The sequence below is a fragment of the Schistocerca americana genome, chromosome 6 (assembly GCF_021461395.2).
Source record: "Schistocerca americana isolate TAMUIC-IGC-003095 chromosome 6, iqSchAmer2.1, whole genome shotgun sequence".
NCBI classification, from domain to species: domain Eukaryota; kingdom Metazoa; phylum Arthropoda; class Insecta; order Orthoptera; family Acrididae; genus Schistocerca; species Schistocerca americana.
The window spans coordinates 447,967,779-447,984,654 of record NC_060124.1 but is presented as its reverse complement, the minus strand read 5'-3'; the positions used below and the strand labels follow the sequence as shown (position 1 = coordinate 447,984,654).

General features: G+C 44.7%; 1 protein-coding gene and 1 pseudogene across 1 annotated transcript in view; both read right to left on the bottom strand.

Moving 5' to 3' along the window:
* The window catches only part of LOC124619494 (zinc finger and SCAN domain-containing protein 22-like), a 745,754-nt gene that overhangs the window by 378,532 nt on the left and 350,346 nt on the right, over window positions 1–16,876 (bottom strand). The gene's annotated exons all lie outside the window — the stretch shown is intronic.
* Window positions 1,009–1,126, bottom strand: LOC124621214 (annotated as a pseudogene).

The following is a 16,876-nucleotide window of genomic DNA, read 5'->3' as shown; positions in this document are numbered from 1 at the left end:
TGGCCAGCCCTGCTGCACGGCTCTCGCCATACCTCGCACTGCATCGGAATGCCACGCCTGTGCGGACACCTTGCCGCCCCCCTCCTTCCCCCCCCCCAAAATAATTGGGCTTGAAATTCTGTTTTTCACTGAGAGACATCAGTTTCTCTAACTGTACCTTCTTAGATTTGTCTCTATTTGTCACTATCACAGCCTGTGATAGTATCTCTTACCAAATGAAACTGGAGTTGATAGCCGGCCGGTGTGGCCGAGCGGTTCTAGTCGCTTCAGTCTGGAACCGCTCGACCGCTACGGTCGCAGGTTCGAATCCTGTCTCGGGCATGGATGTGTGTCATGTCCTTGGGTTAGTTAGGTTTAAGTAGTTCTAAGTTCTAGGGGACTGATGACCTCAGATGTTAAGTCCCATAGTGCTCAGAGCCATTTGAACCATTGTTTTGGAGTTGATAGCCTTACGAAAAGCTGGTTTGAATTGTATTTAACAAATAGAATGTAAAAAGTTGTGCTGAATAATTCAGACAATGTCGGAAAGACAGAGAATTTTAGTGACCAAGCACTCCGTCTTCAGGCCACGAGGGGCCTACCAGGACCATCTGACTGCCGTGTCATCCCCAGTGGAGGATGCGGATAGTGGTGGTGTGGTGGTGGTGGTTAGTGTTTAACGTCCCGTCGACAACGAGGTCATTAGAGACGGAGCGCAAGCTCGGGTTAGGGAAGGAAATCGGCCGTGCCCTTTCAAAGGAACCATCCCGGCATTTGCCTGAAACGATTTAGGGAAATCACGGAAAACCTAAATCAGGATGGCCGGAGACGGGATTGAACCGTCGTCCTCCCGAATGCGAGTCCAGTGTGCTAACCACTGCGCCACCTCGCTCAATGATGCGGATAGGAGGGGGGTGGGGTCAGCACACCGCTCTCCCGGTCGTAAGAGGGTATTCTTGACCGAAGCCGCTACTATTCGGTCGAGTAGCTCCTCAATTGGCATCACGAGGCTGAGTGCACCCCGAAAAATGGCAACAGCGGATGACGGCCTGGATGGTCACCCATCCAAGTGCCGACCATGCCCGACAGCGCTTAACTTCGGTGATCTCACGGGAACCGGTGTATCCACTGCGGCAAGGCCGTTGCCCCATTTTAGTGACCAAGGGGGGAAAAAAATCAGTTAGGGAGTACCACAAGGTTCAAGTTTTGGCCCACTCCTATTCTTTATGTCTGCGAATGTCCATCCACTTAACATGCAACAAACAATACTTGTACTTTTTGCAGACGGTCCTAGTGTTATAAAAAATCCGTTTAATGAGATAGCAGCAGATGAGTGTGTAAATAGTGTTTCTGCAAAGAACTCTTAAGTGTTTATTTGGAAATGGACTCTCCCTCAATTCCAGTCGTTCAGATGACCTATGGAACTTGTAATTAACTAACTAACTAATTAACTAGGTGCGCAGTTGACTATAATGAGGACTACCAGGTGCTTGAAAAACACAGGAGCAATGATTAACATACAAAATGGTTCAAATGGCTTTGAGCACTATGGGACTTAACATCTGAGGTCATCAGTCCCCTGGAACTTAGAACTACTTAAACCTAACTAACCTAAGTACATCACACACGTCCATGCCCGAGGCAGGATTCGAACCTGCGACTGTAGCAGTCGCACGGTTCAGGACAGAAGCGCCTAGAACCACTCGGCCACCGCGGCTGGCAGGTTAACATACCAACAAGACAAAATTACTTGCATACCAGTAATACAAAATATTTTCTTAAAACCTAGAGAAAGCAGTTTTGGAAAGAGTAACCCATCAGGCTCAGTAATAGTAGGCTATAGCGGTGAAGATCATGTAAAGTGCGGTATCATATGTACCGTGAATGTTTACTTATGCAAATGTGAGTCTGACTGCTCTAGAGCAGAGACAACCATGGCATGCCGAACTCCACGCGGGTCGAGTGTGCGGGCCGCGTGCGGGCCTCGATTCAGCATATCTCGTCCTTTCCAAGAAGTACCTGATACAACCCGACATTTCATTCATTACCGCGGGGTGTCATTTTTCCGTCGGTACAGGTCTCTTCATTTCAGTAGAATCGTGATGTCAGCGCTCTTTACTCTTCGCAATTTGTTAGTAGTATGAAGGACGTTCACAGATCTAGTGGATGTTTTCACAAAAAGAGACAGTCTAAGGTTATATCGTCACAAGCCCTTAAAAATAAATGTGAATGACCGAAGAGAGGGATGAGAATTCTCGATACCCATTACATAATCGCATGAGCGACGAGTAATGCAGATTTGCTGAAATAATATTGCAATAACTGACTAACTCCGTCCGAACAGGCCTTGAAGACGGAATGATGTCAGATTTCGTGACCGGAGCCGCTACTTCCCAATCAAGTAACTCCTCAACTGGACTCAAAAGGGCTGAGTGCTCCCCGCTTGCCAACAGCGCTCGGCTGACCGGACGGTCACCCATCCAAATGCTAATTAAACCCGACACCACTTAACTTCGGTGATCTGACGGGAACTGGTGTTACAATGTGGCAAGGCCATTGGCCGATATTACATACCATGCAGAAAGATTTTTAAGACTTACTTGACAACGAAAGAGCAAAAAATAATTTTTCCATAATGTGGTGCCGTAGTCATAATACATTTCTTTAAAGTCAGTACCGCCATTAGACTGTTTTTTATTTGCAGTGTTACATTTACACGATCATTATTTCGGCTTCAAAGTGCCATTATCAAGTGTTTTAATGTTATACAGTGCCTAAGATGGCATACTGTCGTATTTTAGTATAGTGTATTTTAAATGCGACAGTATGCCATCTTAGGCACTGTATAACATTAAAACACCTGATAATGGCACTTTGAAGCCGAAACCATTGTCGAGTAGATGTAACACAGCAAATAAAAAACAGTCTAATGGCGGTACTGACTTAAAAGAAAGAGCAAAAAGTTTCAGTGATCGATAGATGGGATTTATTTGACAGTGCTAATTTTACACGTATGCAGTACGTGAAGACCTTGTGGTATGAATAGTGAAATTTCTGAAGTCGCAAGCATTATTCCACAGTCAGCTCTCGACGGAAATGAACGAAGACTGTGGAGGTATTACATATTACTGCAAAGTACATAGGTTAAGTCAAGGGGCAAGCCTGCTCCAAGTTTTCGATTTAAAATTCGCTATTGTGGAATTTATGAAGGAAAAAGTACTGCAGGAACAAAAGTTAAAACATCCGGAATGGATTGCAGATCTTGCATTTTGAGTGGACTTGACGGCACACTGCACCACAGTAATATATTGCAAGGTGAGAAACAAGCTCTTTCTGATTTGATGGGGATGTGTTTAAGAAGAAAATTGCATTGTAGAAGTGTCTCATTCTGACAATCGCAATCCACTTCCCTACGCTCACTACCGTTAAAGTAAATGTGAGCTTTGAAGGATTCATTGTGGTCTTGACAGAATTAGAAGGTGAATATAGATTAGTGTTTTCTGTATTCAGCTTTGGTATGATTAGGAACATTGGTAATCGGCGCATTAATCTCATGTTTTGTATATAATTATTTTAATTATGACATGCCGACATCCATAGTCTTCCACGATCTTTACACATTCATTTGTTAATGACACGATAAAAATCGCAGATGGCGGAGCCTGTATGAATTGTAAAGTTGAAAATCCAAAGCTGGTAACACGTCACCGGTTATCTCAATAAATGCTTCACTAGCGATCTTGGCTGTTTGGAGTTTTTTCGATGTTCACTGTTACAGTACATATAAAGACTATACCTTGTAGTAGATTTTTCCATAAGATTAAATAATTTAACTACCTTGTCTGTTTATTGCAGTTCTGTGTTATAATACGTTCTGGTACGGTCTCAGGTAAGTGATTCTTAAAGCCCCATAGGACCTGAAGTGTTTTATCTCAGTAACAGGAGGTAGCTATAGTTTGATATTTATCTGCTCGTATAGCGTAAAGCGCGCAGTGTCAGCTTGCTAGTGAGGGTGGTGAACCCGACTGGGATTGAACCCACGCGACATATGAACTACTGTGAGCTTTTGCGCCGCCGGTTGTCCTGAGTGTGGTTTTCAGGCGGTTTTCCAGGATTGTTCAAGTAAATGCTGGTCTGGTTTCCAAATTACGTCTAGAAACAGTTACAAGACGATAACCCACAGAGAACGTTTACACGATTCGCAGACAGATGGCACACACGACTTCCATCTCTTAAGCCTACTTGACGACTGTGCGTTTAAGAAGGATATCGTATCACAAAATTAAGTACTAAAGTAACATTTCCCAAATCCTGACGAGTGGACTCCGTATTAAGAAGGATAACCACCAGGGAAAAAAGCATGGTTATTAACGGACTAGCAGCCTAGCCTTACTTCATACGGATAGTACTAAGTATGTATAGCTGGGTGACTTGCTTATAATAATGTCCGTCGGTTGTTTTCGGGAACAGAGAGATGGTGGCGGACACTCCGTCGCGGAGGCGTCCCCTCGGCGGTGTCATTCCCCTCCCGGGGAGGCTGCGGGGCGGCCAGGCACACGTGTGGTGGTCGGCGGTCGGTGGCTGGTGAAGTTGGCGGCCCGCGAGGCGGCACGTCCCGGACTGCGGCTGCGGTCGCGAGCCACGTGACCGCTCGCGGCCGCCCTCGCTAACGATGCGGTCACCCGCTGGCTGCCCGCCTGCCCAGAGAATGACCGGTCTGGAGCGCGCCTTACCGAACTGCGGCCGGACTTCTGGTCTGGGGCAAGAACGGCGCCCACTTCTTCTGGCCGCGGTGGCCGCTCGCTTGACTTGCAGTGTTTGTTTGTTCCGCAGGGCTGCCTGCGTCCCTGCTCCGTGGAAAAGTACTCTTTCGCCTCGTGCCACTTTCCGGCGAATATTCACGATGCATACGGCGGCTACTGTGGCAGGACAGAAACCTGCGTCATGCCAGTCAGTGGCGGATAATCGGTCACTTCTAAAGCAGGGACGGGCGAGCGCTTTTAATTATCTTCACCCTCGAGTGGCGAACAGAGTAATGCGGGCCGTGGGTCAAACCAGTCACCTACAGATTTCGCCTGTAGGTTGTGGTATTTAGGGCAATAGGTATCAAATTTGGAGAAATCATCTAGTGTATATTGGTCTGATGCGGACCGCCAGGCCTGTACCAAACTCTTCATCTCAGAGTAACTCTTAACACTCTTAACACCTGCTGTTCCCAATTATTTGTTTGAGATAATTCAATCTTTGTTTTCCCCTCCAGTTCTCACCCTCTTTCTGGAACTACGCGACCTCTACGGTAGCAGGTTCGAATCCTGCCTCGGGTATGGCTGTGTGTGATGTCCTTAGGTTAGTTAGGTTTAAGTACTTCTAAGTTCTAGGGGCTGATGACCTCAGAAGTTAAGTTCCATAGTACTCAGAGTCATTTGAACCATTTTTTAACCTCTTTTCAGTCACTTTAGATGTTAAAATTTGTGGTATCACAGCAAGTCGGTACCATACAGGACCAAACACTCCAGGTTCAGAGGCTGGCCCTAGAGGCTCCGCTGCTGTCCGACATCGTCAGCGGCAGCGACCGGCGCCGCCCAGCCGCTGGAAGCAAGAGAGCCAGGCCCACTCAGCTGATGCGTCACAAGCGCTACTGATCACGTGGATAAGAGACCTCCCGACAGCATTTCTACCCGGTTCATGCCCAGTTGTCGAGTAGCTCAAATTAACAGCAGTCGAGGATCGTCATAGTGCAGCCTCAACGTTCTCTACAAGGGTAGAACGTCATATTGGCCTCAACACTATTGTTTAATTTTGTATTGTGAAATGTTATACTGTTAAACTCATCTCTGCTTTGCAAAAACTTGTATATCGATTTCGACAGGGACCGTCTGTAGCAAAATTAAGTATAATACAATATTTCTCTCTGTGATTGCGTTCTCTCCTCCTTTGATTTATGCCTCAGAACTCACTCACCGTCACGAGGGTACAAGATCACATTTGGCGATGAGATTTTACGTGGTCTTCCAGAACTCTTTTGTATTGCATGTTTGTGGTCTAAAATGGTACTATTAGTGTCTATGGTCTACCACGGTCTGCCGTACATAATTAGCGCCCGTGTATGTGACCATTTGCAGATCATGATAAAAAAAAAGCTCGTGTTAAACTGCCGGCAGATGAAGTGAAACGATACCCCGACCCAACTCCACCAGTAATAGCTCTACCAATCTGAGCTGTTAGTTAATACACTCAAATAATTCCTTCCGGTCTCCAGCCACAGATCACGCAGTGCATGTTACGTTTCATATCATCAAAGTATTAAAAATTAAATTTTGCTTGGTGCCATGATGGAGCTATGAGGATAGGGTTACTTTAACAGTATGAACTAGGCCAATAACTACAAATGATGAAAGACAAGGAAGAGTCAGTGAGGGAGAGCTAACACTGACGATATTTTACACACTTTGTGGCTTTTCGGAAGCCGTGCTGCGTCGACCATTGACCATGTGCGTACTAGTTATTTCCACAACGGAAAATTTGCGAACCGTTGCTGCAGGACATCAGACTATTATTATTATTATTATTATTATTATTATTTCTCTTTCCTGTCTCAGACGTTATTATTATTATTATTTCTATAATTTTTTGTGACTGGAACTACCGTGATACCCACATTGAAAACAACAAATGAAAATGTTTGCGTCCTTGTGTAGTTTCCCGTCAAGAAAAATCACATGAACCAGTGACAGCCAAATGAATGAAATCAAAGATATATTTCAGCATCTCTGGCTACAATAGTTGAGAAACTCGTTAAATGGCCTAGAACTTCCTCTCAAGAGTAAAAAACAACAAACGGCAAAACATTTAAATACATAAAGATTATCAAAACATCATGTGACACTATCTCGCTACTATCGAACACAGTTAAATAGAACGAATAGACATGCTGATGATAGGTGCTCTTGCAGTTGTCAAGGCAGCGTAAAAAAATCTGTCGAGAGGTGACGACCCTATGAAGAAATAGTGACCTAAGGAAAGATAAAAGCTGTTTTTGATGCACAATCCGATTTTAATGGTTGAGTAAATATGCAGTGCTTTTGGGAAAAAAAGAAGAACGTTCGGAAGCAGTGTGAAGAAGAACAAAGAAAATTCATGGGAGACAGTTATATCGAGCCGGCCGGGGTGGCCGAGCGGTTCTACGCGCTACAGTCTGGAACCGCGCGACTGCTACGGTCGCAGGTTCGAATCCTCCCTCGGGCATGGATGTGTGTGATGTCCTTAGGTTAGTTAGGTTTAAGTAGTTCTAAGTTCTAGGGGACTCATGACCTTAGAAGTTCAGTCCCATAGTGCTCAGAGCCTTTTGAACCATTTAGACAGTTATATCGACTTATTTATAGCTGAAGCAACGGTCGTGTTTTCATTCTTTTTAACTAATAGGTACTGAAAAAGATGTATGTACTACAATGTGTTGCCGCGCGGGATTAGCTGAGTGGTCTGGGGCGGTGCAGTCATGGACTGAGCGGCTGGTCCTGGCGGAGGTTCGAATCCTCCCTTTGGCATGGGTGTGCGTGTTTGTCCTTACGATAACTTAGGTTAAGTAGTGTGTAACCTTAGGGACTGATGACCTTAGCAGTTAAGTCCCATACGATTTCACACACATCTGAACATTTTTTACAATGTGACCTCTTAGGAGAAACAAAACCAGTAGTCTCAGAAGTACATGTTACGTTTAATATCATTAACATACTGATAGGATCAAGTAGGTAAAAAGACGAGGGCTAGTAGAAATCCTTGGGTAACAGAAGGAATATTGAATTTAATTGATGAAAGGAGAAAATATAAAAATGCAGTAAATGAAGCAGGCAAAAAGGAATACAATCGTCTCAAAAATGAGATCGACAGGAAGTGCAAAATGGCTAAGCAGGGATGGCTAGAGGAGAAATGTAAGGATGTAGAGGCTTATCTCACTAGGGGTAAGATAGATACTGCGTACAGGAAAATTAAAGAGACCTTTGGAGATAAGAGAACCACTTGCATGAACATCAAGAGCTCAGATGGAAACCCAGTTCTAAGCAAAGAAGGGAAAGCAGAAAGGTAGAAGGAGTATGTAGAGGGCGATGTACTTGAGGACAATATTATGGAAATGGAAGAGGATGTAGATGAAGATGAAATGGGAGATACGTTACTGCGTGAAGAGTTTGACAGAGCACTGAATGACCTGAGTCGAAACAAGGCCCCCGGAGTAGACAACATTCCATTGGAACTACTGACGGCCTTCGGAGAGCCAGTCATGACAAAACTCTCCCATCTGGTGAGCAAGATGTATGAAACAGGCGAAATACCCTCAGACTTCAAGAAGAATATAATAATTCCAATCCCAAAGAAAGCAGGTGTTGACAGATGTGAAAGTTACCGAACAATCAGTTTAATAAGCCACAGCTGCAAAATACTAACACGAATTCTTTACAGACGAATGGAAAAACTGTTAGAAGCCGACCTCGGGGAAGATCAGTTTGGATTCCGTAGAAATACTGGAACACGTGAGGCAATACTGACCTTACGACTTATCTTAGAAGAAAGATTAAGGAAAGGCAAACTTACGTTTCCAGCATTTGTAGACATAGAGTAAGCTTTTGACAATGTTGACTGGAATACTCTCTTTCAAATTCTAAAGGTGGCAGGGGTAAAATACAGGGAGCGAAAGGCTATTTACAATTTGTACAGAAACCAGATGGCAGTTATAAGAGTTGAGGGGCACGAAAGGGAAGCAGTGCTTGGGAAGGGAGTGAGACAGGGTTGTAGCCTCTCCCCGATGTTATTCAATCTGTATATTGAGCAAGCAGTAAAGGAAACAAAAGAAAATATGAACATCAACAAAAGCAAAACGAGGATAATGGAATGTAGTCGAATTAAGTTGGGTGATGCTGAGGGAATTAGATTAGGAAATGAGACACTTAAAGTAGTAAAGGAGTTTTGCTACATGGGGAGCAAAATAACTGATGATGGTCGTAGTAGAGAGGATATAAAATGTAGACTGGCAATGCCAAGGAAAGCGTTTCTGAAGAAGAGAAATTTGTTTACATTGAGTACAGATTTAAGTGTCAGGAAGTCATTTCTGAAAGTATTTGTATGAAGTGTAGCCATGTATGGAAGTGAAACATGGACGATAAATAGTTTGGACAAAATGTGGTGCTACAGAAGAATGCTGAAGATTAGATGGGTAGGTCACATAACTAATGAGGAAGTATTGAATAGGATTGGGGAGAAGAGAAGTTTGTGGCACAACTTGACCAGAAGAAGGGATCGGTTGGTAGGACATGTTCTGAGGCATCAAGGGATCACCAATTTAGCATTGGAGGGCAGCGTAGAGGGTAAAAATCGTAGAGGGAGACCAATAGATGAATACACTAAGCAGATTCAGAGGGATGTAGGTTGCAGTAGGTACTGGGAGATGAAGAAGCTTGCACAGGATAGAGTAGCGTGGAGAGCTGCATCAAACCAGTCTCAGGACTGAAGACCACAACAACAACACTGGTAGCTAAATTTTTCATGGTTACATGATGGAGCTGTGAGCGGAGGGTTCACAGAAACTGAAACACTAAACAGGGACAATCAGGCTAGAGAACATGACTTTATCATGCGTGCAATGGATCCTCGTATTTACTGAAACTAAATGATCCAAAATAAAAACTGTGTATTATATACACATAATACGCAGTTACACTTACTTGCAAGTCTAAAACAGTCATAACTAATTAAAAATGAGAAAAGTTTTTGACGGTAATGTGAGACTTGATCTCTCACTGTGCAAAATGAAAAGCCGTTTCGAGTATTTGAAAACAAAATTTTGAGAAAAATTTTCGGAGCAAAAAGGGACGACATTAGCGGAGAGTGGCGAAAACTGCATAACGAAGAGGTTCATGAACTCTATTCAAGCCCTGACATAATCAGTATTATTAAATCGCGTAGGCTGCGATGGCCGGTCACGTAGCTCGAATGGATGAGGGCAGGGCAGCACGCAGAGTACTGGTAGGGCACCTAGAGGGGAAACGTCTTGTGGGGAGACCGAGGCGTAGATGGGACGACAATGTGAAGGCTGATTTGAGGAGCCTAGGTATTGAAGGTGAATGGAAGGAAATAGCCGCCGGCCGACGTGGCCGTGCGGTTAAAGGCGCTGCAGTCTGGAACCGCAAGACCGCTACGGTCGCAGGTTCGAATCCTGCCTCGGGCATGGATGTTTGTGATGTCCTTAGGTTAGTTAGGTTTAATTAGTTCTAAGTTATAGGGGACTAATGACCTCAGCAGTTGAGTCCCATAGTGCTCAGAGCCATTTGAACCATTTTTTTGAAGGAAATAGCCCAAGACAGGGACAGATGGCGAAAATACGTTGCTGCGGTAATGGACTCTCGAGTCCGGTATGACCACTGAGTGAGTAATGAAACTGTTTGGCTAGAATTTCATATGTAAACTGTCATTAGAGTATCAGCTAGAGGTGCTATAACATAAAATCCATTCCAATAGTGTTAGGATGCACTGCTGAGTTCGATAAGAGAAATTAACCTTTTTGTTCTGCTACTACGATGGAAACACATTTTCTAAAGTACAAACTTCAAATCAGGACTGAAACTAGGTTTCTATTGGTTGCTCGGTAAAAGCCGAAACTGGAGATCCACTCCCAGATGTTCCCAATGTGGGAGCTAATGCTTCTGATGCGATCGGAATCGAGGACGGTCCAGCGGGAACAGAGCAGGTGGTGGTGTCGGCGCGATGATGTATGTGCGTGGCCCGTTGCCCGGTGCGTGAGGGGAGAGGTCAGTGCGTGAGTTAGGGGGCCGGGCGGCGCGGGTCACGTACCGGCCTTGCACCTCAAGGCTGCCCGCCACGCAGCGGCCGACAACTGTCTCCCCCGCCCCCCTCCTCACCCCTCCCCACCACCCACTCTTTCTCCTCTCCCGGCCTTCTCCTCATCTCTCACAGACACGCACGCATGCTCGCTCGCTCATGCAGACGCATTTACTCTCACGTCACGCACTGGGGACCGTACCAGCAGACTGCGTCAAAGCCGCTTCCTATGCGTAACACTCTCGCGTCCGGAACATAAACCGCAGATATTCGGCATCCAGCATTGCGCTGTGATAATTTCAGCTTTCGCTTGCGTCCACTGTAGACATCACAGTGAACCTCAGGTGAAAACTCGTCTGTTACTACGAATTTGTGAGCACTCACTGACAGATATGGCCAATATCTTCTGAAGATTCTACAGAACGAACTGCGGTTTTAAACTAAGTAGCAATGAAACTGGCCGATACTATAAGAAATTACAGTCTGAATGGATACCAACCATACAACATTATAGTCAAAGTTTGCAGCCGACTGCCAATGTACTTACCAGTATTTCAACATTCGAGAACATGCACTGCGTCTGTAAATGAGTGAAATAACAAGAAAAAGCAACGTACTCGCTAACATGTTTGAGATGAATTTTGCGAAGGAGAAGTGTTTTAAATGAAAACAGCACACAGAATTGTTGCTGATGAAATTCAGGGAAACCGAGGAGAACGGAGACAGTTTTAAGTTAAAAACACTCTACAGGAAAAAAGGAATACATGATAGTTACAAAGAGTCCTAAAATTTCACAGTACTAACTTAGAAGGGAGAACTGGAATAACCTCAATACAGAAAGGAACATACGACAGAAAATTTTGATACCGAAAAGGAACAATGCCTATCAGAAGTTTAAATTTGACTTAAGAGCTGCTGGCAAAGTATTGGTGCAAGTCTAAGCATCTGGAAGTACTTTTGCTTGATGCTTTCAAGAGTCGAAAGGTTTAACAAGTTTGAATAAAAGTTGTCAAACAAAAAGTACTAGACAAGGGAAAATGTCGTCTCTGGATATGTTACTGGCTTATGAAATGGTTGCTACATGTGTGTATGAGGGTGGATGAAGAGCAGAGAAAACCAAAAGAAGTAATTGTCCTTCCTACAGTGTAAAATGAAACATTTTGAAGCCAGAATTGGAATCATTGGCCGGCCGGTGGGGCCGTGCGGTTCTAGGCGCTTCAGTCCTAAATCGCACGACTGCTACGGTAGCAGGTTCGAATCCTGCCTCGGGCATGGATGTGTGTGACGTCCTTAGGTTAGTAGGGTTTAAGTAGTTGTAAGGGGACTGATGACCACAGATGTTAAGTTCCATAGTGCTCAGAACCATTTGAACCATTTTTTTGAAATCATATGAACCATGTTGCGTACGAAATTTTGTATCACCAGAAAACTCAAACGATATCAAAAGTGGTGGATCGTGATAGGATGCGTACATTCTACGGTGTACATTGGAAAGCCAGCATTAGGGTTCGGTAAAAACGAAATCATTATAGGGTCGTTTTCTCGTCCGTCTCTCTGCCTGTCCGACTGTTAAAAGTCCTTTTTTTCAGGAGCGGGTAAACGTATCGAGTTGAAAGTAATGCCGCCTATTAAGGTCTACTGATCGTTAGCTGTGTAAAGAATAGAAGCTTCTAAGTCAATGCAATCAAAAGATACATCCATTTACGTCACATATTTTGATACCCTGAAACTCACTCATGAAAGCCTGTAGGGTACTTGCCTTTCACTTAGAATCATGCAATTTAACAAGAATCAAGGTTTCACAGTATAAGTAAAGGGAAAAAACGAAATTTGTTAATTTGTAATTCTATCACACGAAAAAATATTTATTTTGTAATCTGTTGTCGGACTGTCTGTCTCTCTGAATGTTAACACCCGTTTTCCTCAGGAAAGGGTAGAAGTATTAAATTTAGATTTGCATCACATAATAACGCCTACGTTCCTTTAGAGGTGTGAAAAACTTAACCTTCTAAATGAATGAACTCGACAAATAAGGTCATTTATGTCACATATTTTGACATTCTACAACTCACTCATCAAGACTTACAGCACTTCACGTTGACCTACAATCATGAAATTTGGCAAGAAGCAAGGTTTCAAATTTTTATTGACCACTTACTATCTGATCGTCTGTTTGTCCGACAGTCTGTTAAGCCCTTTTTCCTAAGAAGCGGATTGACATATCTGTTTCAAATTTATATGACGTGCTAGGGTCTACGGTCTCTTGGAAGGTAAAAAAAATTAACCTTCTAAGCCAATGCAATCAAAAGAAACAACCGTTTATGCAACATAATTTGATAGTTGAAAATTCACTCATCAAGCGCGACGGGGTACTTTCCGTTGATGTAGAATCATGAAATTTGGCGAAACGCAAGGTTTCACAGTACAAGTAAAGGAAAAAATCCGAAAATTGTTAATTCTGAATTATATGTAACTAAAAAAATTATTCGCATTTGTATCCGACTGCCTGTTTGTCCTGTTAAGAACCCCTTTTTTCAGGACCGACTTGATGTATAACTGGCAAGTATCGATATCAATAACAGCCAAAAATCATCGACATTCTCGATTCGCGGGATGGACGATGTGTTTATATACAAAATTAAGTTTGTACAGAACACCCGCCCGCATACGTAATTTTTTTCTCCGTATGTGGCGGCTTTTCCTTTTTCATTTCATCTTGTACAGAATATACGTGTCGCATCAAGGTGATTCGCTCAAGAACGATTTATCAGAACGAGATTTTACTTTCAGTCCCTTTATGGCGGTTGTGCTTTCTCCATATGGCAAAGCCATTAGGAAATGAATGAACGAATCCAGCTGCCTGTTACGAATTCTTTGCTGTTCGAAAGGGCTCTCGCCGTCGGTAGCGGTGGCTGACACGCGGACTTGCTTTGAAATGTCCCGAAGTACCAGTCGGCCACCTGCAAATTAAAATTCCACAGCTCGCATTTTCGAAAGCCTACTTGTGGCCTTTCCACTTATGGAGACAGTCGTGCCAGACGACGATACATCGCGGCTGTTAGAGACGAGACCGGCAATGCGGAAAGTTCAGTTCGTTACTTTCCGTCCAACTAACGCCCGTACAGCACTGCGGACTTCGGCGTCCTTTGGCCGCGACGACAAATCTCGCTCTGCGGCGACCCTGACGCCTTTACAAAGCGATTACAGCGCAAGCCGGTGTGTCCGGCCGCCGCGCCACGGTAGGGACCGGACGTCTCCCCGTGATGGATCCCTTTCGTCTCCCAATTACTCCAAATGGGCGCTGCCGCTTTGAGGGCAGTCGTACTGAAAAATGGTAACGCTCTGCGGTCTAAAGAGCTGGCGAGCCTTTAATCTGCACCGCGAGGGACACGCAAACCGAACACAGATTCCAGTGTCGCAGATTCGCCGCCAAAGGGCGTTATAAGTGGCGGCGATCGGCGGCGGAACTGGGTCCATTTGGGCGCGCTGCTGTACGAGATGGGCGCTTTGGTCGCCGACATCGCCGCTAATGGGCGCTCGCGGGCGGCGCCGTCTGTCATGGCCGCCGAGCCGAGAAGGCGCGGGGTCTCCCCACGTTCCAGGCAGGCACGCGGCTGGCCTGCCAACACCTTTTATAAGGGTCAGGATTCAGAGATTCTCACATCCTGTTTGCTCTGTACCGTACCTTCTTCTTCTTGCGGTGCCATTAGAACTTACAATTTTGGCGTCCCTCTTGTTATGGTAACATGCACCGGACCCAGTTTACACTACTGGCCATTAAAATTGCTACACCAAGAAGAAATGCTGATGATAAACGGGTATTTATTGGACAAATATATTACACTAGAACTGACATGTGATTAACTTTTCACGCAATTTGGGTGCATAGATCCTGAGAAATCAGTACCGAGAAGAATCACCTCTGGCCGTAATAACGGCCTTGATACGCCTGGGAATTGAGTCAAACAGAGCTTGAATGGCGTGTACAGGTACAGTTACCCATGCAGCTTCAACACTATACCACAGTTCATCAAGGGTAGTCACTGGCGTATTGCGACGAGCCAGTTGCTCGGCCACCATTGACCAGACGTTTTCAATTGGTGAGAGATCTAGAGAATGTGCTTACCAGGGCAGCAGTCGAACGTTTTCTGTATCCAGAAAGGCCCGTAAAGGACCTGCAACATGCGGTCGTGCATTATCCTGCTGAAATGTAGGGTTTCGCAGGGATCGAATGAAGGGTAGAGCCACGGGTCATAACACATCTGAAATGTAACGTCCACTGTTCAAAGTGACGTCAGTGCCAACAAGAGGTGACCGAGACGTGTAACCAGTGGCACTCCATACCATCACGCCAGGTGACACGCCGGTATGACGATGACGAATACACGCTTCCAATGTGCGTTCACCGCGATGTCGCCAAATACGGATGCGACCATCATGATGCTGTAAACAGAACCTGGATTCATCCGAAAAAATGACGTTTTGCCATTCGTGCACCCACGTTCGTCGTTGAGTACACCATCGCAGGGGCTTCTGTCTGTAATGCAGCGTCAAGGGTAACCGCAGCCATGGTCTCCGAGCTGATTGGCCATGCTGCTGCAAATGTCGTCGAACTGTTCGTGCAGATGGTTGTTATCTTGCAAACGTCCCCATCTGTTGACTCAGGGATCGAAACGTGGCTGCACGATCCGTTACAGCCATGCGGGTAAGATGCCTGTCATCTCGACTGCTAGTGATACGAAGCCATAGGGATCCAGCACGGCGTTCCGTATTATCCTCCTGAACCCACCGATTCCATATTCTGCTAACAGTCATTGGATCTCAACCAACGCGAGCAGCAATGTCGCGATACGATAAACCGCAATCGCGATAGGCTACAATCCGACCTTTATCAAAGTCGGAAACGTGATGGTACGCATTTCTCCTCCTTACACCAGGCATCACGTTTCACCAGGCAACGCCGGTCAACTGCTGTTTTTGTTTGAGAAATCGGTTGGAAACTTTCCTCGTGTCAGCACGTTGTAGGTGGCGCCACCGGCGTGAACCTTGTGTGAATGCTCTGAACAGCTAATCATCTGCATATCACAGCATCTTCTTCCTGTCGGTTAAATTGGCGTCTATAGAACGTCATCTTCGTGATGTAGCAATTTTAATGGCCAGTAGTGTATCTAGGCGTAATGTCGCAAAGTAATATGAAATGGAATGAGCATGTGAGGATTGTAGTGAGGAAGCCGAATGGTCGACTTCGGTCTACTGGGATAATTTTAGGAAAGTGTGGTTCATCTGCAAAGGAGACTGCATCTAGGACACTAGTGCAAGTACTATTCGAGTGTTTGGGATCCGCACCAGGTCAGAATGAAGGAAATTCAGAGGCGGGCTGCCAGATTTGTTACCGACAGGTTCGAACAACAAGGAAGTATTACGGAAATGCAGAACGATTCTACTGACGTCAACGAACATTTCGCGTAAGGGCTACAAGGATAAGATTGGAGAGTTTAGAGCTCGTATGGAGGGGTGTAGAGACTCGTTTTTCCCTCGCTCTATTTGCGAATGGAACAGGAAAGAAAATGACCTGCGGTAGTACAGGGTACCCTCCGCCAAGCACCATACGGTGGCTTTTGTAGTATGTATGCAGAGGCGGATGAGAATCTCAGTATTAATGATTATTATTATTTAAATAAAAAAGATTTTTTTATCTCACACGTTTTCAGATCGAACTAAAAAGCAAATTTCCTACTAGCCCCATAAAGATACCTAACCCAGACAGATAGGCCTCAAAATTTGTGAATGTGAATTTTAACAGATAAAACAATACCTGTTAGTTTTAAAACGGGAAACATACAGTAGATAATAGTAAGGAGGTGAACTACTCATGTATCAATTGGTAAGCAGTGTAACAGTAAGGAGGTGAAATATCCATGCACGAATTATGTATTGCATGAGTCCCATGTTTTGTTTTAAAACTTACAAGTATTTTCACAGGTGTTAAAAATTCACAATCACAAATTTTCAAGACTATCTGTATGGGATAAGGAATCTGTCTCTGGCGAAGTGAAATTATTTTGTACTT